Source organism: Ambystoma mexicanum, chromosome 4p (genome assembly GCF_040938575.1).
Source record: "Ambystoma mexicanum isolate Mex_15411 chromosome 4p, UKY_AmexF1_1, whole genome shotgun sequence".
NCBI classification, from domain to species: domain Eukaryota; kingdom Metazoa; phylum Chordata; class Amphibia; order Caudata; family Ambystomatidae; genus Ambystoma; species Ambystoma mexicanum.
Window position 1 is genome coordinate 985,323,364 of NC_090927.1, and position 26,438 is coordinate 985,349,801.

Consider the following 26,438-nt stretch of genomic DNA (forward strand, 5'->3'; position numbering starts at 1 on the left):
AACGCCAAAGAAAGACACCATGTCAGCCGAAGGGCAAGTGCAAGAACTTTGGAAGGCAATTCAAGCTATGTCTCAGGAACTTCAGGGAGTCAAAGCTGAGAACGCCCTCCTTAGACAAATGGTATCCGGCCCGGGAACCTCCTCCTCCAGAATTACCGCCTACAACACTATCCTCGGGAAAATTTGATGGTGCCCCCAAGAAGGTGAAGGAATTCTTAGAGGCGTGTACCGTCTACTTTACTTTCCGACCCCGCACTTTCTCTACAGACCAAGCGAAGGTCGGCTTCCTAATCTCGAACATGACAGGCAACGCTCTGACCTGGGCCACTCCCCTAGTCACAAGCAACAATGCCATTCTCCAAGATTACGCTGCGTTCCAAAGTTCTCTGAGACAGACTTTCGAACGCCCAGAGTTGTCATTTACCGCTTCTGAAGAGTTGTTGGATATAAAGCAAGGTTCTTTGGACGTCCTATCGTATATCTCTGCTTTCAAAACAGTAGCCTCTGGCGCAGGCTGGCCAGAACCGGCACAGTATGCCATTTTCAGGAGGGGTGTAAAAGAGGAGATTAAGGATGAGTTAGCCAGATCTACTCGCTCACCTACTTTCTCGGACCTGCTAACTGCGGCACTACATATCGAGTATCGCCTACAGGAAAGGAAGATGGAAAGACGCAAACAACGAGGCTCAGGATTCTTCCCGGATTCTCGGACATTCTCTCCCGCCAGTCGCTATCCCGCTGCCGTTTCAGAGGAACCGATGCAGATTGGCTTCACAAGAGCACCTCTGACTGCTGCCGAAAGACAGCGAAGAAGAGAAAAAGCACTTTGCGCTTACTGTGGGTCGGATCAACACCTTCTAAAGGACTGCACAGAACTGCCTAACAAAAGGCAGGGAAACGAGCACCCTCGGCATCAATAGGGACTAGTGTCCGGGGGGTTCCAGTTCTGTCTACTCGTCCCTATGTTTCTCTAACTGTTTCTTCTTCCAACTCCAATGAAGACTCCAGACTCATGGTAGTTTCAGCTATCATCATGATAGAAGGCGAGAAGGTGGAGACTCTCGCGTTATTGGACTGCGGAGCAGCAGGAAACTTCGTTGATACCCTATGGGCCGATAAGGTCGGTCTACGCAGGATACCCCGGAAGGAAGGTCAGAAGATAGAAGGAGTTCCGACTGGCGGTTTCTTCCGCGCTGGGCTTTGGGACATAGGTACGGGAGGTACTAGTCCCTCCTTTGTGTCCGTTACTTTTTCCTCCTTGTAGCGCGGGGCCGCTGGGAGTATATCTACTCTCCCGGCCCAGCGGTCCCTGCGTTGCAACTTTCCTTTGGAAGCTCTCGCTCTTCCGGGTTTCTTCGCTCCTGCCTCGCTCTGTCCAGGCTCCAGCCACTCGCGCCCTACTACGAGTGTTCTTCTTACTTCCCTTCCCTCCAGTTTTCTCTGCTGCCGCCGTGCCTCGGCGGTTTCTGTTTTCTCTGTTCTGGCGGCCCCATCCCCGCGGATAGGCGCCGCCCCTTTTTCCCTGCGCTTTTCTTTTCTTTATTTATCTCTCTCCTCTCCTACGGTCCTGACCCCCCTTGCAGGCCTTGGCTGGTGGTAGTTCCGGCTCCCACGACAGGATTCCTCTGTTCCACTGCTGTGTTACCTTCAGTTACTCATACGGATCCAGTTTACTGTTCTACTTTTCGGCTGGAACTACATCTTCCGGGCTACAGACCAGAGGAGTCAAAGGGTTTTTCCCCATTCGGGGTTTTTTCCCTTATTTCGGCTTGGTTCCGGAAGGGAGGTCCTCGGACAGCTGTTCTCTCCAGAGGTCACGGTGGCCTCCCTCCGTGACAAGCAAGCTCATCGGAAAAAGGAGAAGGATTATCTACTCCGACGGCGTCTGCAGGACCCCGACAGCGATTCCAGCGGTTCAGGTGAGGAGAGTTCGACAGAAGGGGGAGAAAAGGGAGACCAGACACTTAAACTGTCACAGACACGGTTGGAGCCCTCCCTGGATATGGCTTCCCTGGATCTTGCTTTACCCCCAGCTGCAGCGATTTGGTCTGGTCAGGTTGCTGGCAATGCCCTTGGGGAAAGGTAAGAGGCAGTGAGAATGCTGTGACTGAATTGCGGTCCTCCTCAAAACCCTCGTGCCAGAATGAGATGGGCAAGCGTTTTCCCAAAGGCTCTCACCTGTTATTTTGCAAAGATGAGCTCTCCGTCCTGCTTCTCTTCAGCAGGGGTGCTATGGACAGACCGAGTGGCTTCACTGGTCCGTATGCGTGATGGCCCAGACCGGCTGGGACCAATCCTCGTGGGAGGTAAGTGTTGATAACAATGATTATTGTCCGTATGCTTCTGTAAAGTCTTTCCCAATGATTATTGTCTGTATTCTTAATAATGTCTTTCTTTCCCACATTAGGTGTTGAAGGTGGCTGCGCTGAGTCTTGTTGCTGACAGTCTACCCACGCGGTGTCAGAGAGGGATGGAGCAGACCCCACTAGAAGGTAAGTAGGGTTTCTAAATGAAACGCTAGGCTTAGGTGTTGCACGGCCAAGCGTTAAATGTTTATGCAGCTTCTAACCTTGTGCTGTCTTTATTTCTTGCAGGGACAGCCTGGTGTCGGAAGATGGAGAACGGCTATCCGGAAGCTGTTCACAGCTGCGAGATCGAAAAACCGCGTGGATCCCTGACGAGAAGACTTCTGCGTGAATGAAGATTCCGACAGGTGAGGAAGAAGATACTAAAGTGGACCCATTTGGACCCTTTGGAAGGAGGAAATAAGGGCCCTTGGTTAGTGGCCATGACACCACCCCAGCCTTCAGCCAGCCCGCCTGGCAACGTGCGGATCACCTGACATTGTGATCCTCCTCCTGGCCACCTCAGGTACTCCTCTACAGCCCATTCCATCCTGGTCGACAGTGAAGCAACGTGGGTCACCTGTTTTACACGACGCCAGGACCAGGAAGGTAAGTTAACATGTACGTTTATTTCTTGTTGTTACGTTGTAGAGTAAGCACCGGGACATCCACACTCATCCATAGCGCCAGCCAACTGTCATTCCCAGAATCCCAGAACCCAGACCCCTCCAACCTTCCACTAGCCTAGAAGGTTCCACATGACCTCACAGCCCAGGAGAGTAAGTAAAGATAACCCGCATTCCACTCTGATGACACAAGCCACCCACAACCAGCAGAAAACACTGAGACACATAATCAAGCTGACAAGCTATGATTATGACACAATGCTCCATATGCCTGGTACAGTGATCAGTGATCCTCCTGTGCCAACTGCAACCTCAAATAATCCAGTCCTGCCATGCCCCTGGTATAGTCATCATACATAAGAGGCCGTCGTCCGTATTTCCAGGTGCTGCCATTATATGCCAAGCGTGGCATGTACCATGTTTTAAAGTAATCATGTGAAATGTACAGACCTTTGACCCATGAGTCACAATGATAGTGTCAAGAAGATGGAGAACGGTTATCTGGGAGCTGTTCACAGCTACGAGATTGAAAAACCGCGTGGATCCCTGACGAGAAGAAGACTTCTGCGTGAATGAAGACTCCGACAGGCGAGGAAGAGGCGCCCAACAGAAGATGGATTCGAGGAGACAGGTAAGGTGCACACCGAAGATACTAACGTGAAGCTCGTAATACTTCAAGCAGTGGTATGGCTGGTTTCAGGTAAGGTGCGCGCTGCGGATGCCGGGTCGAGATGGGATGCGCTCCGAGCGATGGTATGGTTGGATCCAGGTAAGGTGCGCATTCAAGATGTACAGCTGGAATCAGGTAGGTGAGTGTCATTAAACATAAAAAGGATCCGGGATCCAGACCAGTCCGGAGTACACTGCCAAGTAGCGAGACCTGTTACAACTGCTGTTTCCACACGTATCCGCCTTAACCGTCATAAAGATAGAGCACCTCCCTACGGTTAGTTTACCCGTACTCATAAGGTACATTTTCAGTCATTCCAAAAGCGCTGGGGTTACCATGGCAACACGGACGCTCTGAGTGGTTGGGATCACATGTCTTTTCACGTTGAGCCCAGTTGTGGTGGATCACGTGACCGGTGTTAGGAGTATTAATGGACCGTTCAAACTTTGCGCTTCGCTTCTGAATTTGTATTCTATTCCCTTTGCTTTTTGCGCTTCTGGACTTTGTATTCTTGTGACCTCGGCTTGCTTACTGGACTTCTTTGGATTGCCCTTTTGTCTCCTGACCTTTTAACTTTTTTGACCCGGACCGATTATCGACCTTCCTCTGCTTCGTGATTCTGTCATCTGTTAATCTACTAGCTTTTGACCCACGGACTACTCATCGACCTGCTGCTGCCTAACCCTTCCCTGGTCCCTTCCTTACCTGCACTGTGCTGACCTAGACTGCTTCCTCGACCTTCTTCGGATCGGTGATTCTTCATTTGGACTTTGGAGCCTTGCTTACCGCGGACTTCAGTTCCTCCCAGCGTGCTGAACTAGTGACGCTTCATGCTGCTAATTAGGCGTCTTCGTGCCGGCGGTGCGTAGGTGGATCACTGAACTCCTTTTTACACGGATACTGGGATTGTGACTAATAGGCATCCTCGTGCCGGCGGGTGTTAGGGTTTGTCCAGACTCCTTGGATTCCCATATTCCTTCTCTTCATGACCCTGCACGAAACATACAGATGGTAAGAGCGTTCCATGTTAACTTTTCATTCAGTACTCTAGTTATATCTGTGTTTAGTGTCTAATATTCTTGGTGTTCTTTTAGGTTAGACGTCTTGTGGTTCCTCTTACTGATTCCTTCTATCCTTGCAGGTATTACCTTGTTGTAAATTCCTATATTGGGTTATTACTGTCATTTGGCTATTGCTAATTGTGACTTCCTTTGCAGGCTGGCGGTTCTTTTGGTGTCCATCCATCTTTTGGTTTATAGATCCTTCAGTGGGTATTTCTGAGTCCCTCTGAAGGGTATATTGGCAGAAAGAACTTGTCGGCTACACGACCGGTTCAACTGCCAAGATTGACCTCCGCTTATTTGGAAAAAATATCAAGCCTGTGCTGACAGTGCACGCCAAAGATATGAGGCTGGAATCAGAAGATGCAGAGCTGGAGACAGGTAAGAGCTTCAGACGGCGGTAAGCGTTACGCTGCATCCAGAAGATTAACGCGAAGCCTCCACATGCGGGTGGGGCCGGCTTAAATGGTCTGGCCCTAGCCACTCCCCTTTAGCTCCGCCATGTGGCCCCACCTCGCCACTCCCATAGATGGTTGCACGTGCCTTCCAATGCTTTCTAATGGCCACGCCCGGCCTGGATACACGTGCCTTGGACCCCAAGTGTGCAGAGCACACCCTCTTATGAGCCTGGCGCCAAAGGCACCAAGACAGGGTCCATTTGGACCCTTTGGAAGGAGGAAATAAGGGCCCGTGGTTAGTGGCCATGACACCACCTAAGCCTTCAGCCAGCCCGCCTGGCAACGTGCAGATCACTTGACCTCGTGATCCTCCTCATGGCCACCTCAGCCTTCAGCTAGCCCCGGTCACCTCAGCCTTCAGCCAGCCCGCCTGGCCTATGACCCAGTGATACTACCACTTAGTCCAGGCACCCCTTGTGGCACACCAGTTGCTCCTGCCACGGTCAGTTGCAGGATCCGCCCAGCCAACTGCTTCTGGCCGTCAGGACCCGGAAAACATGTGGAATGTCACCTCAGGAAGGCGGTACTCCTCTACAGCCCATTCCATCCTCGTCGCCAGTGAAATAATATGAGTCACCTGTCTTACACAACGCCAGGAAGGTAAGTTAACAGGTACGTTTATTTCTTGTTGTTATGTTGTAGAGTAAGCACCAGGACATCCACACTCATTTATAGCAACAGCCAACTGTCATTCCCAGAATCCCAGAACCCAGACCCCTCCAACCTTCCACTAGCCTAGAAGGTTCCACATGACCTCACAGCCCAGGAGAGTAGGTAAAGATAACCCACATTCCACTCTGATGACACAAGCCACCCACAACCAGCAGAAAACACTGAGACACATAATCAAGCTGACAAGCTATGATTATGACACAATGCTCCATATGCCTGGTACAGTGATCAGTGATCCTCCTGTGCCAACTGCAACCTCAAATACTCCAGTGCTTCCATGCCCCTGGTATAGTCATCATACGTAAGAGGCCGTTGTCCGTATATCCAGGTGCTGCCATTATATGCCAAGCGTGGCATGTACCATGTTTTAAAGTAATCATGTGAAATGTACAGACCTTTGACCCATGAGTCACAATGATAGTGTCAGGACAGGTCCCGACTCCTGGAGGGGAATCTGGGGTTGACCCCCCACACTCCTGTACCTCCACTTTTCCCCTTGGTGTGGAGGATGGACTTAAGCGTAGGCATCCAGGCAGTGATCCAAAAATGGAAGTGAGCAGAGAGAATCACAGAGAAAAGCCCACATTACATCATTTTGCCAGGAGGCAGCAATTTAGCAGATCAGTAAAATTTGGAAGGGGTGCAAGTGCAGCTAAACAGCTTGCCTTTCACCTCTGTTACAGATTATGCAGTCTGTACGGTGAGTTGGCATAAAGGAAACATGGATATTTATAGCTGACTTGTGTAGACACCTGTGTACATGGGCCAAAGTGCAGGTTTACATTAACACAGTAGGACCACTATATATCCTAAGGCAACAGCTCCCTCTAGTGGTGACAGCAGGCGAATCTATGCAAATTGGCATTATCTCTATATATTCTAAAGCAATAGCTCCCTCTACAGGTGACAACAGGTGATGCTACTGCATTGGACAAACATACAGGGACAAACATACATATGGCCTTTTAATATATTGTTAGATTAGATAGTGCATGATTCCAGGAGCTGAAAAAAATAGTTCTCCATGTGGCAGACATAAAACTTACAAAATCTCCTAAAATCACAACAGAAGCCCCTCTGTCCCGTGTAAGAGGGGACGTGTTTAACACACATTTTCAGACCACAGAATAAACACAGAAGCCACGTTCATGCACAAAAAAAGAATACGGCTTGCTAACAATTATTAGACATATTTTTGCTTGTGTTAACATATTTCATGCTTTCTAGCACAATGGCACGTCTACCGTGAGCCTGCTCTACTCCAGGGTGACGTTTGCCAAACATGTAGAGGTTTAAGGAACACAAACATAAATTACCATACGCAGAGCCTGCGCGACGGATGAAAATGCAAGCCAAGGAGAAGCTGGGCACGCGCCCAAGTAATATTCACACTGGCTTATTTTTTCGCATGGCATGGCTTACAGGCAAATGTAAGTGCAGAGCAAACTTCTAGGACATAACATTGCCCCATAAAATCGACTTCAGAAAGAAATGCAGGTTAAGTGGTCAGAGCAACCACTTTTTTCGTATTCATTTATTTCGAAAGATTTGCCAAGTACGTTTAGTGCTGCTCGCTTCCAGCTGAGCACTTCCAATTTCAGTGATTTACGACACAAGGGCCCTGATTTACAAAGCGTTTTCAAGGGAACGCTTTGGTAAATGAGGCCTAAATGTCACACAAATCTACCCCCAATAAGAGCCTTGTGGGGTGAAACAACCAACCGAGGCACGCAAGAAGAAACCCTTAAAGTCGCTTCACCTTTCCACATTTCAGCCTTCTTCCTTTGGCGAGTAAAGCTGCCGTTTAAAACTCCGTAGTTAAGGCGGCATGGCTCACATTTCAAAAACGAATCAACAAACTCTAATCTTTACTCGGGGATCAAGTTACAGCTGAAAGCAGACAACAGAAAAAGGAAGGACTGTGCAGTCTTTGTGACGTCTGCCAAGAACTCTGGCGGCCTATACGTGCAATCCTCGGAACAGCGTGCACGTGCCCTCTGCCAGGCCGCCGCTAGCTTCTCCGCTACACACTAAGGGAAGGAGAAAAAAACTCGCAGGCAGCCTCCTCAAGTTCTTTTCATCTTTCTGCGACATCGGATATAGTGACATAAACAGTCTGCAGCGGGTTGCTAGGCAGGTCTAATATTTCTGAAAAGTGACACCAAGAAAAATAAAAATCTACTGACGGATTAGCATTTTTTTGGAAGCTTGAATGTTGAAATGGGCGACCGGCTAACAAAACTAACAAAAAAGGGAACTCAACTTTCAGGAAAAATAAACTTTGATAAACGGATAGAGAATTCTGTGGGTATTGTGTTGCACCCTTGGTTGTGGTCCGTTGACTTTATTTGGTTACTCTGTGTACAGATTGGGGGTGGAATTTAGTTTTTAAAACTAGAAGGGCTCCTGCCCTGCCTCTGTATGGTGCACCGTTGCTTTCACTAGGTTTTTACGAATATCATTTTATTTTCATTATATTAAAGTTACTTATAATAATAGTATCACAATTGTTCTTGCATTGCCACAGATTTTGAATATTGAAATATAATTTTAAGAAAACAAACGTAGCCTTTCCTGATACCACTGTGGCAGGCAGCAAGATTCGAGACATGCAACAGTGCGATATCCGATGCATGGTTTCGTAACAATTAAATTCATTTCATCTAGGGTGCAATACAGTGCACGCCTACTTCCTAAACATAACTGGAAAGTTCCATGTTTTTTGCAGACGACCCTGCACATTTTTCACGTGAAGCATTTTTCAGAGTGCCTTTAATGTTGCTTAATGTGGCAAAATCAGGGACGTCAATTCCCCAAAATCCCAGGTGTGGCGGATGTCACATCACACACCTAATGATATTACACCAAGTGATGCCATATAACCTTTGACCCTGGTGACATCACATAGAAATGACATTTAACCCCCCAGTATCGTCACCTGAAGTGACTGACAGGTGTAAAAACATAAGAAAGCTTACATGTCATAAAATACCAAGCCTGCACTAAAGCAGACATATGAATTTTAGATACATAGCACACATGCATGGAGTGGTCATGTTATGACAGAGGTAGATCAAGTAGAACCAGCATAGGCCAGGGGCACTTCCATGCATATTCCCCTTTAGCCACATGTGGCCATTTACTGACAAGTTATGCCAATTATTGCTGCACATGTCAGGTCTAGTCATCATATGGCAAGTAAATTTCCACACTCACAGGTGATGCCATAATGCAGTGTGGCTACTGTAGCCTCTGAGGATACACCCATCTCATGTCTGTTTTAGCCTTATAGCCCAGGTACGGTCACAATATGTAAGTTACATCTTTGTATATCCAGTTGCTTCTTTCATATCCCAAGTGCATCCTGAAATGTCCAGTAAGGCCACCCAACGTGAGTTAATGCTCCGTACCTGGTATGCGATAAAGTCAGAGGAATAGCCAAGGCACACATAACCCCACACACGGTAATAACAAAGAACTGCAAAGGCATCATGAAGTAGACACAGACAACTGAATGAAGTTTGGGCTACACACTTTTATGAAAATAAAAAGAAGGTTGGAATATATATCAAGGTGAGATTTCCCTACGTAACTGAAACTAATGATAGTCTGCGTCAGGAAGTCCAAAGCAAATGTCTGTCTGTGTCCAAAACCTGTATTTGCCCTCAAATCTAAATGTATAGAATGTGTAGGGATGTCAGCATCAAATGAGAAGTGTTCAAATAAATGTTCAGAGCTTCTTCCAGCTCTTAGATGGAAAAGGGGTTACCCTACTGTCACACTCACCTGTGTCTCTGCAGGAGTGATGGATGAGCCTCCCTTGCCCCCGAGTTCTCACTTCCCCTGTTTTCAACTGGAGGGATTCCTGTCAAATACAAGATATACACTCAGACCTGAATTCACCTGATTCCCCTGGACCCTTCCCTTCACTTAACAGTGTGCTGTGATGTCCCCTAAGGGCTTACTTTGATATTTAGTAAGGTGTGCACTCCATCCTGCATTCGCAGGGGCGCGATTCGCTCATATGAATGATGCCAATGTCTGTTGGCTAAGTTCAGATGCCACACGCTGTTATGTGCCTTCACAGTGATGCCGAGTGTTCAAGGCGCCAGTTTCTTCACTGGCTAGAAAGTCTTTTCCACAAGTGAACGTTGCGCTGCAAATGTTTAGTGTCCTGAATTGTCCGTATTGTCTTGTTTGCCAAGGTATTTTGTGGGTGAGTAGCGCTGTGTGTAGAAGTCAGCTGCTAGTAGGTAAGCGCAGCGTTTGAAATTCGAGCGCGTCTGGTAATGTCTCTCCCTTTTCCCTTGCAGGAGTGGTTTATGTGATATTAGCGCCTCAAGTCCGGGTTCAGCGCTACCAGAGACTTGGCGGTCTGGTAAATTTGCACAGAGGCTTTGGTAGTATGTACTGCATTATGAGAGGGACCGCAGTGCAATAGTCTCCGCGTTATTGGGACGAGCGCAATGACTAATGTCTCTTCTTTCTTTTGCAGGGGTTTGTGCGCTCGTACAACTGACCTGGATTCCAGCGTCGCGGGAAGATTCGGTGAGTATGCGCAGCATTATTGAAGTGCGCGTGCTAACGCTATTCTTCTTTGTTCTTACAGGTGCCGGTGTTGAAGTCCCCTCTTGACCGGAGATAGCTGCGGCGTGGAGAAGCACGGAGTACCTGTAAGCAGAAGCAGAATGATCCAGAGCAGGTAAGCAGAAGCGGGAGGATCCGGAGCAGGTAAACAGAAGTAGGATGTTCCGGAGCAGGTAAGCTGAAGCAGGATGATCCGGAGCAGGTAATCTGAAGCAGGATGATCCGGAGCAGGTAAGCAGAAGCTGGCTGATCCAGAGCACGGCAAGTGTGTTGCTGATGAAGCTCACAGTAAGCAACACGAAGCACTGGAAGAATCTTGGGTGTGGCTTATATAGCCAGCCACACCCAAACACTAGAGAGCTCATGAATTGTCATGCACTTCCTGTTTGGCAACAGGAAGTGGTAACCAGGAAGTTACTACAAACACTAGGAAGGAATTAAGTGGAGGTATCTGCTATGGGTGTTTTGTGTGCCTATGCCAGGCCTGCCAAGCCTCCACCCAGCTTGCCCCAACTACCAGCCTGGTACCCATGACACCTACCCCAAGGTTCAAACTGTTGAAGTTCCAAAAGAGGAGTTCCCTTCCCCACGCTTTCAAGTCTTTCAATGTTCAAAATTATACCATTCCCTGGCATCTTCAGTGTTCAAAGAGATTTTCAGTTCACAAAGATTTTCTTGTTTTATTCAATCACAACAATCAACAAAGTGGCTTTTCCTTAGGTGGATGTGTTTGGTCTAGCCGTAGTTGTCGGACCACACAGTCCACCCATTACAGGTCACGGAACCAGCACAGCTTACTTGCATCTGTTTCATAGATATCTTGCCACAGTTTCAGCTTCACAATGAGGCTTGACTTAATCTCCGTTGAAGTTACCGTGAAGCTTTATTCTCACTTGTTTTGGCATCATTCACTTGTTTACCAGCTTTCACTTGTAAAACCAACATAGGCTTCCCAGTACACTTTCCTGCTTGGAAACTCAGTTATTGTTACAGTTCTTTTGCACCATTCATCATAGGCTTCTCAGTACACTCTCCTGCTAGGAAACCTATTCTCTGTTTCAGGTTTCTTGATTATTACACCTGGCTCCCTTTTTCCAGGTTTCTCTTGCATACACTGTTTGTTACAAGTGTCACGCTTACCGGGAGACCGGGGTTCGTTGCGCGCGCTTTCCCTTCCTGGTGCCTCTATCCGCGCTTCCGTGCTTGGGGAGGCGCCGGAGGGAGAGCTTCAGGGGCCCACGCTGCGGCTCCTCGGCGCATGCGCGGGAGACCGCTATCACGGTTCCGCGCATGCGCCGTGGATTGGGCACCCGTGATTGGAGGGGCTTGCTTCCCAAGCCTCGCTCTGGGTCCGCCGGTGCCCAGCGACGATCGGCTTGCGTTCCAGGCCTCGGGGGTGCCGGCGGCCCATAAAAGGAGAGCGAGGATCGGGAACAGATCGCGTCTCAACGCGTTCTGTTCCTGATCGTGTTTGCTCGCTCGCTTCAATCTTCCAGTGCCAGTTTCCCTTGGTTCATGCCATACCTGGTGTTTTCCCCTCTCCTGTTTCTCCTTGGTCCTCCTCTTGCCAGCTCCCTGTCCTGTCCCGGGGTCCCTCTGAACTTCCCCTTTTTCCTCCCTTCTGGGATTGCAGGGGTTCTCTGCTTTTCTGGACTCATCTCCTTGCCTGGGCCACGCCAGCTTCGCTCCTATCCCGGGTCTTGCGGACTCCTGCCTGGCTGGTCAGCTCTGCCTTGATTATCCTTTTCTCCTGCTCCACGCCAGCCTGTGTACTGTGGTCATCCATCCTGTGTCCTCCCCTGGTGTACGCCTCGGCCATCCTTGGACTCTTGAGCACCAGAGCATCCAGTGTCTTCTCCTGGTGTACGTCTCTGCCATCCTTGGACTCTTGAGCACCACAGCATCCAGTGTCTTCTCCTGGTGTACGCGTCGGCCATCCTTGGACTCTTGAGAACACTGCATCCAGCACCTTCCTCTGGTGTACGCTTCGGCCATTTTCGGACTCTTGATCACCACAGCACGTCTCGGTCCTCCTTGGACCTTGGAGCTCCATCGTTTCAAGGACTTGTTTCCTTCAGCCTCTCCTGCTTGTGCTTGCACAGTCCTGACGTCACGGTAATCAGGAGAGAGCTGCTCGTGACGTTGGGAATCGGTCCACTTTTACCCAGTATTCATTCTGGGTGGAGGACAGGCTGGTTCTCCGTGTCACCAATTCTTCTTGTCAGTCTGGCTGCCCCGTCGAGATCAACCAAACATACAGGTACGCAACATTCTCGTGACTCACACCTTACCAACAATTATCTTTCTTTTGCACACTTATTCTTGGCTTTTGGCAATGCTTGCTTATTTAACTCTTGGCAATGTTTGCTGATTTGACACAATTATTCTCGGCTCTAGGCAATACTTGTTTTCATGGCTTCTCATTAGGTTAATTATGTTTTCACATTGGTTTTGCTTATATTCAATTCAGATATTCAAAATGAAATGTCTTTTTCTCTAAGCCACCCATCCACCATGTCCAGGGCCCCCTTTTCACCCAGGCGCACAAACTGGCCTTCTCACGGTCTGCTTTCCACTTTCTGCAGCTTTCCGGAGGCTCATCTCCACCTGCGGTCTGCTCACGCGGGTTGCCTTTGGCATACAGCGTCTTCCACGGCATCCTCGCTTCCCCGCTGCTTACATTGGAGCTCCGGGTAGACTGCAGTTAGCAGTTCTGCACCTAAGAGCATTCGGGAGGCTCTCCAACGCTCCTGGTACCTTCGCTGCGTACTGCAATGCTTCCTCAGCTCTGCCTCAGACTGCCAACAAGCCCATCATGCTCTCTGTAGCTCCTAGCATCTTGGGAAGTTGCCTTCTTGCTATCACAACTTTTGTCCTGGACCTCTCCTTCGTGCTGTCCATGCCTCAGCTCTGAGCCTCTCTATGTGCCTTTCCTTGTGCCTCTCCTCACGTCTCTCAGCGGAGCCATTTTTAAAGTTCCCAGCTCCATCATAATGAGTCCAACAACTAGACTCCTCATGTTTCTTCTTCCAGTCTGTCTTCTATTTTAATGTTGCCCTTCTCGTCTCAGTACCTAAGTGGTGTTTGTGTATGTAGGAATCAATAAAGAGAGGTTGTATGGTTATGGTGTGTCTCTTCCTCGTCCGAGTGCCTAACTAATGTTCACTGGGATATGATTCATGGAAAGTACAGACAAGGGACTGGTAATAACCTACAAAGGCCTGTGGGATTGGTTTCATTAGAAAAGAGAAATGGGGGATAGCGTGTAGCAACCAAGGGTGCCTCATCCCTGCTCCCCAAGTCTCCTCCACCCAGGTGATCCTCCCTCACATATCCACCCCACAGGGTCAGGATCCGATAGTGACAGCCATTCCCCCTGAAAGGAGGATATATTGGGGAAAGAAGTGAGGACGCCATCCGATTCCTCACAGAACCTTTTACTTCTTTTTACAACAGAAAAACTTTCATTATAATGTCAACTTTATAGAGGCAATATCTGTCAATCAAATTTTAAACCAAAGGTTCATAACAAACAAACTGAAAGGGAACCCATGACACATCAATGTGTTACGATCCATACATGGCTCATCATCAGTAGGACCAAGAGGCTGACCCCACAGTGTTGTACTCTCATATAGTGCAGATCATGAATGCCGTTGATCATACATTCCTGAGCTATATGGTGAGTGGCATATACGGTTGAGTAGACTGTGCTACGATTTGCACCTGTGACCTGCAGAACGCCCATAAATACCAGCAGTGGGCACTTCACCCGATGAGCTATCTTCCCTGCTATTTCTTCTTAAATGTGAATACTACATCATTTGGTAATGCATTCTCTCTGGTGGTTACGTGTCTTATTAACATAACACATTCCTACTGCTTCTAAGTACTGTAATGATGTCATGGCCCACTAGTAAACCTGATAATAGTAACGCTATCATTTCTTTTAAATAGGACTGGAGGAGACCGAAGGGGGTGATGGGTAGATATCCTGATAAATGTTTTTAACTGCACAATTGATTAAACAGCATTATGTGTCACAAGTGGATAGCTCAGCGAGTTAAATTTTCATCTCTGTCAAGTGCCAGCCTGCCCTTTCCATGTTCATATTTCAGCAGGGCTGAATCAGTCCTTCATCCTTCCACGGTTGATACGCTAAGTAGTATTACATTTCGTACTAATAACACCTACTTTTAGAGTGCTTAAAAGCAGGAGGTATCCGGAGTCATACATGAAGTGCTATATATAAAATATGATATAATACGATTTGCTTGGTATGGGAAAATATAAGCCACAGTAACTTCAAAACGTGGATAATTGTTTGCACAAATTGATAGTGCTTAGAAAAATAAAACACACACATTTACTCTAAATAAATAGCTCTTCTTCTGGAGCATCCACTTTGTCTGGCTTATGTAGACATATACTACTCTTGATTCTTGCCTTTGCAAATATGGTACATTAGAGAAAGCCAAACTTCTTAGCGTGATTTCCAAAAATAAAGATGGTTCTAAGAATCCACTTTATGTTTGTTTTCACACTGCGAGTGCGGACTGGTGCATTTTTTAATTGGTGGGGCGTAAATATTTGCCACAAATTGGCAAGAGCGATCGAGCATAGCGAGGGAGCCTGAACCATCTGAGGATGGTCTGGGGGTTATCCCTCCAGAGAAAATGTGATTAATAATAGGTTAAAATTGTGTGTCATACTGCACACTGTCTGAACAATTGTTCAAAAAGCCAGACAGTTTGCAATCAGTTTTGTACAGAAATTCATGAAAAAATCTGACATATGCAGGTCACAAACAGTGCACAGGAACATTTCCCAACACATTTTTATGATGCCTTTCCCCAAAATATATGCTAGTATAAAAGCTATTTTCATGCTGCCTGTGCCCATACATTTCCATGCTGACTGCACCTATATATGTTATGTTATGCTATGTTAAAGGTACTTATACTGCGCACTGTCATCACCTGCATGGTCCCATGGTGCTATATGAGACAGTATTCCCATATAAGAACATACTCATGTAGCGCATAATTCCAGTGATTATATCATAAGAAAGAATGTCTAGAATGGCTATGCCAGTGCATGCCAGTACCTGCACATAAGAACGTTCTCCTGTTGGCTTTGCCAATAAAAATGCCATTCCACAATTAAGAAACATGTTTTAACTGTCTGCTCCAATGCAGGCCAGTCCATACTCATAATAACACTTATCATGTTTGCATCATCATAGATGATCAGTAAAGAATGCCATGCCATAGTAAGATATAGCTAGACTGGCTGCACCTAAATGCCAGTCTAGTCATGTAACAATGCTTTAACATAGATTCCCAGTAAAAAAAGCCATGCCATAGTAAGAAATGGCTGGAATGAATGCATCAAAATTCCAGTCTAGCCACGTAATAACACTAATCACGCTTGCTTTATCATGCTTTTAAAGCAAGCATGATAATTGTTATTACGTGTCCACACTGGCATTATGGTGTAGTAAGTCTAGCCATTTCTTATTGTGGCATGACATTTTTTACTGGCCAACTATGTCCAGTAAAACTGTCCCACCTAAGTAACAGCTGCACCCCAGCGAAACTGCACAAGCTCCCCCATAAATAACACCTGTACTCCTCCGAAACTGCAAACCATGCCACCTACCCCCAATGCACCCAGATTGCTGGCATATACCCCTACTGCACAGCAGCTGCCTCAAATCCAGATACCACCAACCAGCCCCCTCACCTCTGGCACTACTCCAGGCAGCCCCCTCAAGCCCAGACACCACCCACCAGCCCCCCACCTCCACCAATACCCACAGACAACCCCCTCCAAACCAGACACCACCTACCAGCCCCCCCTTACCTCTGCCAATAACCCCAGGTAGCCCCTCAAGCCCAGACACCACTCACCAGCCTCCCTCACCTCTGACACTATTCCAAGCTGCCCCCTGAAGCCCAGACACCACCCACCAGCCCCCAGCCCCCTTACCTCTGCCAATACTCCAGGCAGCCCCTCCAAGCCCAGAAACCACCCAAAAGCCCCCCCCACACCTCTGCCAATACCCCCAGGTAGCCCCCCGAAGCCCAGATACCACCCATCAGACCCTCACCTCTGCAAATACCCCAAGACACCCCCCCTCAAGCACAGACACCACCCTCCATCCCCCTCACCTTTGTCAAGACCCCCAGGCAACTCCCTCAAGCTCAGCACCACGCACAGCCCCCCCTCATCCACCAATAACCCCAGGCAGCCCACTCAAAACCAGACATCACCCACCAGCCCCCTCACCTAATACCCACAGACAGCTCCCTCAAGCCCAGAAGCCACCTACCAGCCCCCCTCACCTCTGCCACTACTCCAGACAGCCCCCTAAGCCCAGACATCACACACCAGCCCCTCTCACTTCCGCCTCATGCCCATACACCATCCACCACCCTCCCCTCGCCTTCACCAATACCCTGAGGCAGCCCCCTGACAGTCTGCCAGCCTACCAGTCCAATGTATAGGTGCAACTCACCTGAACCTCTGTGATCTGCCTCCACCATGAAGCAGACCTCCAACATGTCCACCACCAACACAATCAACTGGTAGCACTGATGAGGAATCCAGGACCGGAGCATCTCCTGTCGCTCCATGGCAGACCTGAATCTTCAGCACCCCAACTGGACAGCACAATATTGCACCAACAACACTGTGGCAACCCCATCCACATGTGACATGTGAATGTGATTCAAAGTGGCATGCGCCTATTGCTCATGGGTCATTGCACAGGCTTTAAAGCACAGCAAGAGAATGTGTGTTGAGGACAGAAGCACACAGAATCAAACATTGGGCATATCCATGAATAATGACTGGGCACATTATAGCCCATGCATAAGTAACCCAGGTGCGAGGGTGGCAAAGTCCCTGACAGGGATGAAATCATGACAGGCCTATGCATAAGTGATGGGAGGTCAGTCAGAGAGTGCATGACTCAGTGAGCCAGGAAAAGTGTGCTGCCACGCAGAAACAGCAAACATGGGACACAACTGCATTCCAGTGGCAGAGGTGGAGCATGACATGAGAGTAGGCAGTGTATGACTGCAGATTTCGGTGGGCGTGTGAGCATGACATGGGACTGACACAGCGATGAAATATCAAATACACAAGTGATGTGTCCAGGCCACCCATCCACAGTGAGCCCACTTCCCACTGCAGTACCCACAATAATATGTACACACTACAGTAAATAGAGTGTGGGCACATACAGAATCCCAAGCATGTGCAAAGGGGACACATGAACAAAAGTGCACCTGAAATGAAAAGAAATTGAAAGCGTGCAAATACACAAGAACAGGTGGCAATCCATGCCCAATGAGAGTCATCAAAAAATCATAAGACAGCCACACATCACTGCAGCCATACCTACATGTACATCATCACATACTGCAGAAGCCTCCTCGCCAACCACACTGACGCCAGACAAGCAGTGACGCTGCACACGTAATGGAAAATGAAAATCATCCAGTGCAGCCTCCAGTCATCTGATGGCCTCACTCCCACATGTCAGGCACATGGGAAAAAAAAACAGAAATGAAACCTATACCTAAAGAACTATATACAAAGGTAGTGGTTAGTCCAACTCTCCAATTTACGACAACATGTCCACAAGGGCTGAGTCATAGGCCACGTCTTCCTCCATCAGGCGGGACTCCATTGTTGCCTGGGGGGCTTGCAGGGTGGCCAACAACGGATGCTCTGCATCCTGTGCCGACCTTCAAGTCACGTCCAGGATGGTAGCCAGCCTCCGCGCCCCATGCAGCACCACCTCAATCCTGGCCTCCATCACCTGTGCCACCTGTACCCACAGCCTCTCTGCAAGCAGCTGCCTCTCATATCACCGGAACACAGAAGACATGGCCTGCAAGGCCACCCTTTCGTCCTCCTGCCTCATTGGTGCCACCTGCCTCCTCAGGGTTGTTTGCCCTGTTACAGTCTGCATCCTCACAGTTGCCGTCTGCTGATACCCTGCCCAGTGCATGCTGTGTTGGTACACACTCCGACATGATGTCATTTGTTGGGGGTGTACGGCACCGGCACTGCTCTGAGGTGCCTGCTGACCCTCCATTGCCTGTGGCCATGTTGGTGCCTGGGTAGGCACGGTGAACACCTAAGCCAATGTTGATGGGATTCCCACCTCGGGAAGATCTGTTAGTTCCACCAGACGGGGCGTTGGTGGTGGACTAGTGCACAGGGGGCATGCTGGAATGTGGCCCGTAGGGCACCCTGGAGGACGACTGGAACACAGAGTAGGAGGACGAAGAGGGGTTTGTGGCAGAGAACAGCCCACGGAGCCCACCAGAGAGCAGGGCTGTTGGGAGCAAGGCCATGAGGCGGCATAGCTCATTGTGATGATGCACAAGCATACCATGAGTAGCCTGTCCATCATCATGGATGTGATGCGTCCAATCACTATGAGGAAGTAGTAGGTAGTGACTTGTATCTTTATTCTCCAGTGGGATGGCATAGGACATCCACCATCCACCCCAGTCTCTCACAACTGTCCCTTCCACCAGTTCTAGATTCCCTGTTCTACATACACAACTTTCGCCTGTTTAGAATCATACAACACATCCCCCTCCCCATAAATTAAAATAAAAAAGTTAAATAAAAGATATTACAAAGGATTATGCAAGGTGTGGGCAAAGACCATGCAAAAGCCTGTAATAATATACCTAAACCATGAATGTTCCAACAAGATTTTCCAAGGGCATTTCCTTACTTCATAACATAGTCTTTGGACCAAACAGGTGGTCTGTGAATTCTACCCCCTGCCACTGAAACATTCAAATAATTTCCTCTTCACAGCATACTTTACTCTTGTGTACTGCCATCACCACTTCTACTGGTGCTTCTCACCTCTGTAACAACTTCATCCACATCTTCATCCACCCACAAATCACGCTTCCTCCTTTCACAAACATCCAAACCCACTCTTCCACCATTCCAATTGCACCTACTCAACCTATTCATGTTTCACACAGTCCCACCTTGATTTCGGATAGACCTGTTGAGTACTTCTTTTATTCTCATTAGATCTGAAAACTTGGAACCTCCCTTACCGAGAGACACACTCTTCTTTATTCTGACAAAATCACCCAGCTTGAACTTCATCTTGTCAGGCCTCATCATATTCAACCTGTGTCGATCTCAGTGCTCTTTTTCAAAACAAACCTTCAAGTTGACCCATGCCAGATCAAGCACACAATTAGGCTCCCTACCTCTCATAATCACAAATGGTAACTTCCCTAGATCTTTACATACTGACGTCCTAATGCACCACAATATTTCCTCAATTGCTGATCTCACGTCCCACTGTCTCTGACAGCCTCAACCATGACCCTGTTACCCCTTTTGACTCTCCCATTAGTCACTGTGTGGTAAAATGCTGAAAACCTCCATTCAATACCAACCCTGCACGCATACTTAATCATTTCTACACTCCTGAATTGTACCCATTGTCACTCACCATCGTCTTGGGGTAACCTTCTCGTCTACAAATACATTCCAAAAATATCACTACATCACCCGCACTCACACTTCGTTCCCATTTGGATTCAACCCATCCTGAGCAGTGATCTACCATCACTATCCAAAACTTCATCTCTCTCCTGAATCTATGGTATGGGCCCACAATATCAATACCCAACTGCTGCCATGCTCCTTCAGGTTTGGGTACCACACAGAATTCACTACTATGAATTTTGCAACTTTTATCAGCATTTTGGCAAGGCCAACAGTTCCTCACAAACCTCTCAACCATCAAATCCATGCTTGGATACCAATACTTAGCTCTTTAATTTCGTTTTGTCACTGTAGAACCAGGATGACCTTGATGAGCCTTCTCCATCAACTCCAAATCTCTGGTGGCACCAACTTGTCACCTCTGACTAACACGCCACGTTCCATAGAACACTCTTCTCTGACCTCCCAATACGGTCTGACATTCTCTTCCAGCTCCCCTTTTGCTGGCCATCCTTTAATAGTAATCTCAACTACTCTCCCAAGTACGTGGTCTCCCGTAAATGCCACCATCCACCTGTCTTTGGAAATTGCCTCTTTGACTACTACCACAACATCCTCTTCTTGGTCTTCTTCCTCAGCAATCCTATCTTTAACTGGTAACAGTGAGAGAAAACATGCCACATTATTCCTCACTCCTGGTACATACCTGACCACAAAATCGTAATCCTGCAATCTTACACTCAATCTTTCCAATCTCGGTGTGGCTTTGCATAACTCTTTAACTGTCAACAATTATGATATGATATGATATTTTATTTATAGCGCGCACATACACAAGTGTTTCCCCTAGGGTTTTTGTGACCATACACTCAGATGCATCCCTGGGGGGCCCCGAGAGCTCAGCATGAAATATAAAAAAAAAAGGTAGTTTTTTTTTTTTTTAGATTGGAAGAAATGGGGAGGGGTGGCTCACATGGTCGGGCTGAAGCATGAAACTGTCTCAGGCAACAATGAAAAAGTGGCCCGCAGTTGTAAATGGATATACATTCCTTTAGTTACAGACATGGCCTCATTACAACTATGGCAGTACGGTAACAACGGTGCCGATACCAGCACCGTTGCTACTGTACCGCCATAGTAAGAGTTGTGCTTGCGGGTGCCTGACAGCCCGCCAGGTCTGACCTGGCAGGCTGTGCGGCACATTAACGGTGCCTTTGCATCCGAGCACCCCATTCCCATTGAGCCCTGTGGGGCTCAAATGGGAAAGGGGATTTACCGGCACCCGCGAAAGGGCAATTATCAGATCTGCCTAACTCGGCATGACCCGGTAAATGCCCATTCGTGGGTGCCGGACCCGGATGCAACTCTGGCGTCAGCCGTGCCGGTTTTACCGGCACAACTACCGCCAGGGTTGTAATGAGGCCCACTGTTTCAGTAGTACCCAAGGTGGTGCTTTGTGTTAAAATGTAAGTAAATTGTGATATATTCAGCAACAATGGTCAAAATTACATAGTTAAGTAAATCATCAAACTGGTCCAAATTGGCCAAAATGGTGGCCCATTTTGACTAGCCCACACTAGCATTTTACATTTTTGGTACAGGCATTGCCCTATAGGCCAGTCCGAGCCTGGCGGCTCATCCATAATGGTGAGGGGGCACCCGCCCAGTGGCCCCTTACCCATTATGGAGGAGCTAAGGAGCCAGCCCAGTGAAAACAGTGAAACATCTATCACAGATCTCCAGTAAAAAATGTCATGCCTGCCCCCCTGGGCCCCTCAGCACCAATTGCAAACTGTTGGGTTATTTACCCATTTTTTTGTTAAAAGTATGCTCTACAATGCAACATTTTAACCCATTATTTAAAAAACATTCACAGGGGGAAACCCCCCCTCCCCCAAAACCTCCCTTTATTGGTTCGGGCTCCCTCACTATGCTCGGTCGCAATGGCAGTTTTGGGGGAAATAGTTATGCCCCTCCACTTAAAAAAAATCACCAGCCGCCACTGGCCCTCAGACTGCGTTGGGAATGGGATGGGGGGAACCCAGGGACTATGGTGGGAGCACAATGGGCGGAGCCATGGATTGTGGTGGCAGCAGAGTGAGGAGCGCCCAAGGTGTGTGATGGGGTGGGGAGAGACCAGGGACTGGGTAGGAGTGGGATGAGGGAGCCCAGCGTCTGTGATGGGAGCAGGTGATGGCATGCAATATATACTGTCCATTTGGCATTTCTGGGGGGTACCGACCTGCCCAAATTTTGCTCAGGGGGGCCCCGGCCAAAAAAGTTTGAAGACCACTGGTCTAAGGTATCACCAACTCTGGAGAACATGGACGTACACCAAGGAACACACTCCCCCCCAATTCCTGGGCAGTTTTACATATGCTTTAGATTTGCAGGCCCTATATCGATCCATTAAGACAGCCATTCCTCTTCTAATTTCTGGAACATCAATTATGGTTTTGCACCCTTTATTCTCTCAAACTTGATGTGTTCCCTTGCTCTGAAAGCATAGTGTAGCATTAGCCATTGGGACTACAGTCACTGGGCATGCTTCGTCTTCCACCCAAGTCAGCAGTTTAGAGTACTTGGCCCTGGACATCCGACACTCATCATTCATCTTCTGCACCTCTTGCACTGCTTCCTTCCTCAGCAAATGAGCTGCACAGTACATCATTCCATCTTCCCATCCCTTGTTTGTACTCACTCGTCTAGATTAGCAGCTGTGAATGTTCCCATCATCCAGGGATTCCAGCCCTTTCTGTCATGTCAGAGAAATTCATCCTCTTCATTTCTTCAACAATCACCTTGTCTTGTCCTGCAGATGGATACACAAGCATCCTATCTGTCCATCCAGGCTCGTTTTCCATTTGTATTGTCTTGATATAATCATCCTGGTTTGGAAATGCCTGTCTTGATCTCCATCGCAAGGTTGCCCAGTTTCCTTGAAACTGTCCTCTGGTCACAAATTGACAGTTATGATGCAAGGGATTCATAGTGAAGATGGGGGGGATAGACCAGGGGTTGGTATGACAGTGTGTATAAGGGATGGGGAGTAACAAGTAACATATAAAACAGGCCATACAGAGAGAGAGAAGGAATCAAGGGAGAGGCAAGTAGTTATTCATTGTTGCTGATGATGCAGCAACCCCATGTTGGGCGCAGCTGAGTCTGAGGTTGGTGTGAGTGCATACGAGTGCTTACCAGGAAGGATATGAGAGAACTGGTAAAGCGTCTTGGTACAGGAGAGGTAGACCCCTGTGTAACATTCAGTGGGTAATCCACAGTTCAGGTTGAAATACGGCCTGTGAAGAACAATTAGCTGTGTTGGTTGAAACCCGGAGTAAGCAGTTAAGGCTTGTTGATATGACCATATGTCAGGTCCGAACCAGAAACTACCCTGTCCCTTACGACCACCAAGTGGTCAAAGCTGGCATCAAACTCTAGGCAGTTGGGAGACCCTCATGTATTGATAAACTGTGTCCAATGCCCCTCTGGAGATGGCTACAGATTGAACCTTTAGAGCCATCTCCAGGGTTTCACGTGAGCAATCCAACAGCAGCCCACTTGCCGTCAGATTCTGTGCGTGGGCCCCAACAGCAAGTGCCTCCGATGGCGATAAAACTGGCAGAAACCCCCACCCCCAGGTAGACTCAAGCCAGGCATCATGCAAGTGAACTTTTTTTTAAATCGCATCAATGCAAACCAAATTCCCCTTGGAGGCTAAGGTTTCTTTATAGTTCCAATAGCACATCCTCACATATAGATTAATAAAGAGAAACCTGATGCTACAGCCGCCACAGACCATGCAGTCCGGCAGGATGCGACAGGTTGTAAAAATGCTACTCGTCATATCATTAACCCCTACGATCTCACAGAGAGCTTTAAAAAGTGATAATTTGTAGGCATTCTTACTCTCATGCATTCTACCTCTGAAGGTAAATATCAAGTTCAAAGACCGATACCCCACCAAAGGATCTCCAGAGCTGAATTGGATGTGGGCAGGCACCACACTACCAGGGCTGCTGCCAAAGCCACTGTTAACCCTTGACAGACAACACCAGGAAAGCAGCTTGCCAAACCCACATCCGCTGACATAAGTGGGGTAAATCATAAGTGGGGAAGAGAATGCCATAGTCTGACATAATTTCAATTATAGAATACTCCTCTTATACATTTCTAGGTGTTTTGTAGAAAAACCACGTATGAACATCAACCTGGGGTATAGATGTAACAACTATACTGAAGAAATTCTGTCCTGAAGATGGCCCATAAATTTAGAGGAAAAAGAACACTAGGGATAGTGTCTAATGTTTAATTAGGCCAAAACATGTCAACAATCTGAGACACCCACATGAATAGGTCTGGGTTCTCTTGAAACAAAGTGGTTATGAATGACATGTGCTGTTTTGTTTTTACCACTTTTCCAATGTGTGTATTGTCTTTTGTGAATGTCCTTATGTATACACTGTTTAAGAAAAGTGTTTTAATTGTGTTAATCATGCCAAATGGGAATTATTTTTTTGTTATGATACACCTTATTTTATTGATTCTTTGATACGTAATAAACGAATTTGTGTAATGTTAACTTTTATTGGATCCTATCATGTTTGGGTGTGTAGAAGTATTAAAACTACACGTGTTTAGTTTGTAAGCATCACCACTCTAATTGCGTTGCGGCGTAAAGAGGGGTAATCATTCTCACTTTGCTCACCCACTCTTTTTTGACAAAAGTTCCCTTTTGAGTACTGATCGCACGTCATTATAAAAAGTGGGAACTTAACGGATTGAGGTAAGAGCCTTCAGATAAAACAACAGAGCCCAAGCCGTCAGTTCAGTTTCCGCCATTAATTTAAAAAAAGTCATAGTTGGCCTGTACTGGTGCAGTTCTGTGCATTTTAGGACTAACAGGATCGTATGTTTTCTTGTTTTCACATAACCTGGAAAAAACAGTATGAAATGGCTAAGACTTTCATTCGGAGCACCACACACGGGGTAACTTGGATCATCTGGATAACTTACCCATTTCAATGTGTTACTCCTCAGCCGTAAGCAATTGAAATGTGCCCTGGTAATGAGTCAGCTTTGATGTTTCTTCCTGGCCCAGACAAGGTACGGCTGTAGGGCTAGCGTCCCACTTATGAGCTGGTGGTGGCTGTCTGCTTGCGTTGCCCATTATACATTCATGCATTTGGCCACAGTTGCCTGGGTCACAGCCTCCTTAAAAAATCTTACTTCCCGCGGCAGTAAGACTGCAGTAGGTAGTAATGCATCTGAGACATTAGACTGACGCATGAGCTCATTTACAGATCCCAGCCACAGAATTATGATCCACAGGTCCCTATCCAGCGTGGCTTTCATGATGAAATTACATAATGTGGAAATTTTGTTTCCTCATAATCTTAGCCATAGAATACTCGGGGCAACTGCCGAATCCTCCTCCCAAAAAGCCATCCCTAGTTCCCTGTGAACCGAGGAAGAGGAGCCAGGGAATCCCCGGAGGTTTTTGAAAAATTGGGTTTCCCTGGCCTGCATATCACCAGGCACGCAGGTTAGGGCATGTAAGAATTATGCTTTTTAAAATTAGGTTAGGGGATTTATGGGGTGACCCCACACGTTTAGGCAGATGGTATAAAGGTCTGGTCAAGAATAAATATAGAGAGTTGGTGTGGAGTAGGATGATTCATAATTGCCTGTCAGGGAAAAAAGCTAGGGCTTATCTACAGCTCAAAGATGTCTGGGGTCCGGAGGCATACCTGGACCTTCAAATATCTGTGAACTTAAAAAACTGGTTTGTAAAGTTCTGATTAGGCACACTCCCATTGGCCTACTTGTCCGCCAAGTGGAAGAATGGGTCTTGTTCCACAATTTGATGTCCTTTTAGTAGCAGAGGGCGTGAAGATGAGACGCAACTCTTCTTTTTATGTCGGGCACATTGCCGGTCATGGGTGCGTTGGCTCATCCCGGTTTGGAGTCAGTTAGACTCACCAACATTGTTGTCTGTCCTCCGAGCTTTAAAAGGTGGTACCTTCAATACATCAGTGTTAGCAGTTTCATCCTTTTTAAGATCTGTTTTAATAAGAGAATATTATTGTCTAGATACATTTTAGCCCGTCTGTCTGCTTGTGAAGGCTGCTGGCTAAGGACTTTGTTATTGTTATTGTTGTTATTCACTGTTTTAAGATGTATGATGTTTATGATTATAGTTGCTTTATTTTGTATTGTTTACCTTTTATGGAAGTCATGCTGAAATAAAGGAATTGATTGATTGAGATAAGACACCTGCAGGACTCCCTCAGTACACACACTAACACCATACGGCACACAAGACAAAGTACAAAGGAAAGGGAAGGACTCACCACCTCGGGATGACCAGGAGTATTCTTTTTTTCTTTTTTTTTTTTAAATCTCTTTATTAGTATGTCATTAAATTAAATCACAGAAGAATCAAAGAAAGGAATAGTGAACCAGAGAACACAAATCAAAATTATTCAATTGAAGAACATATCAATAAACAA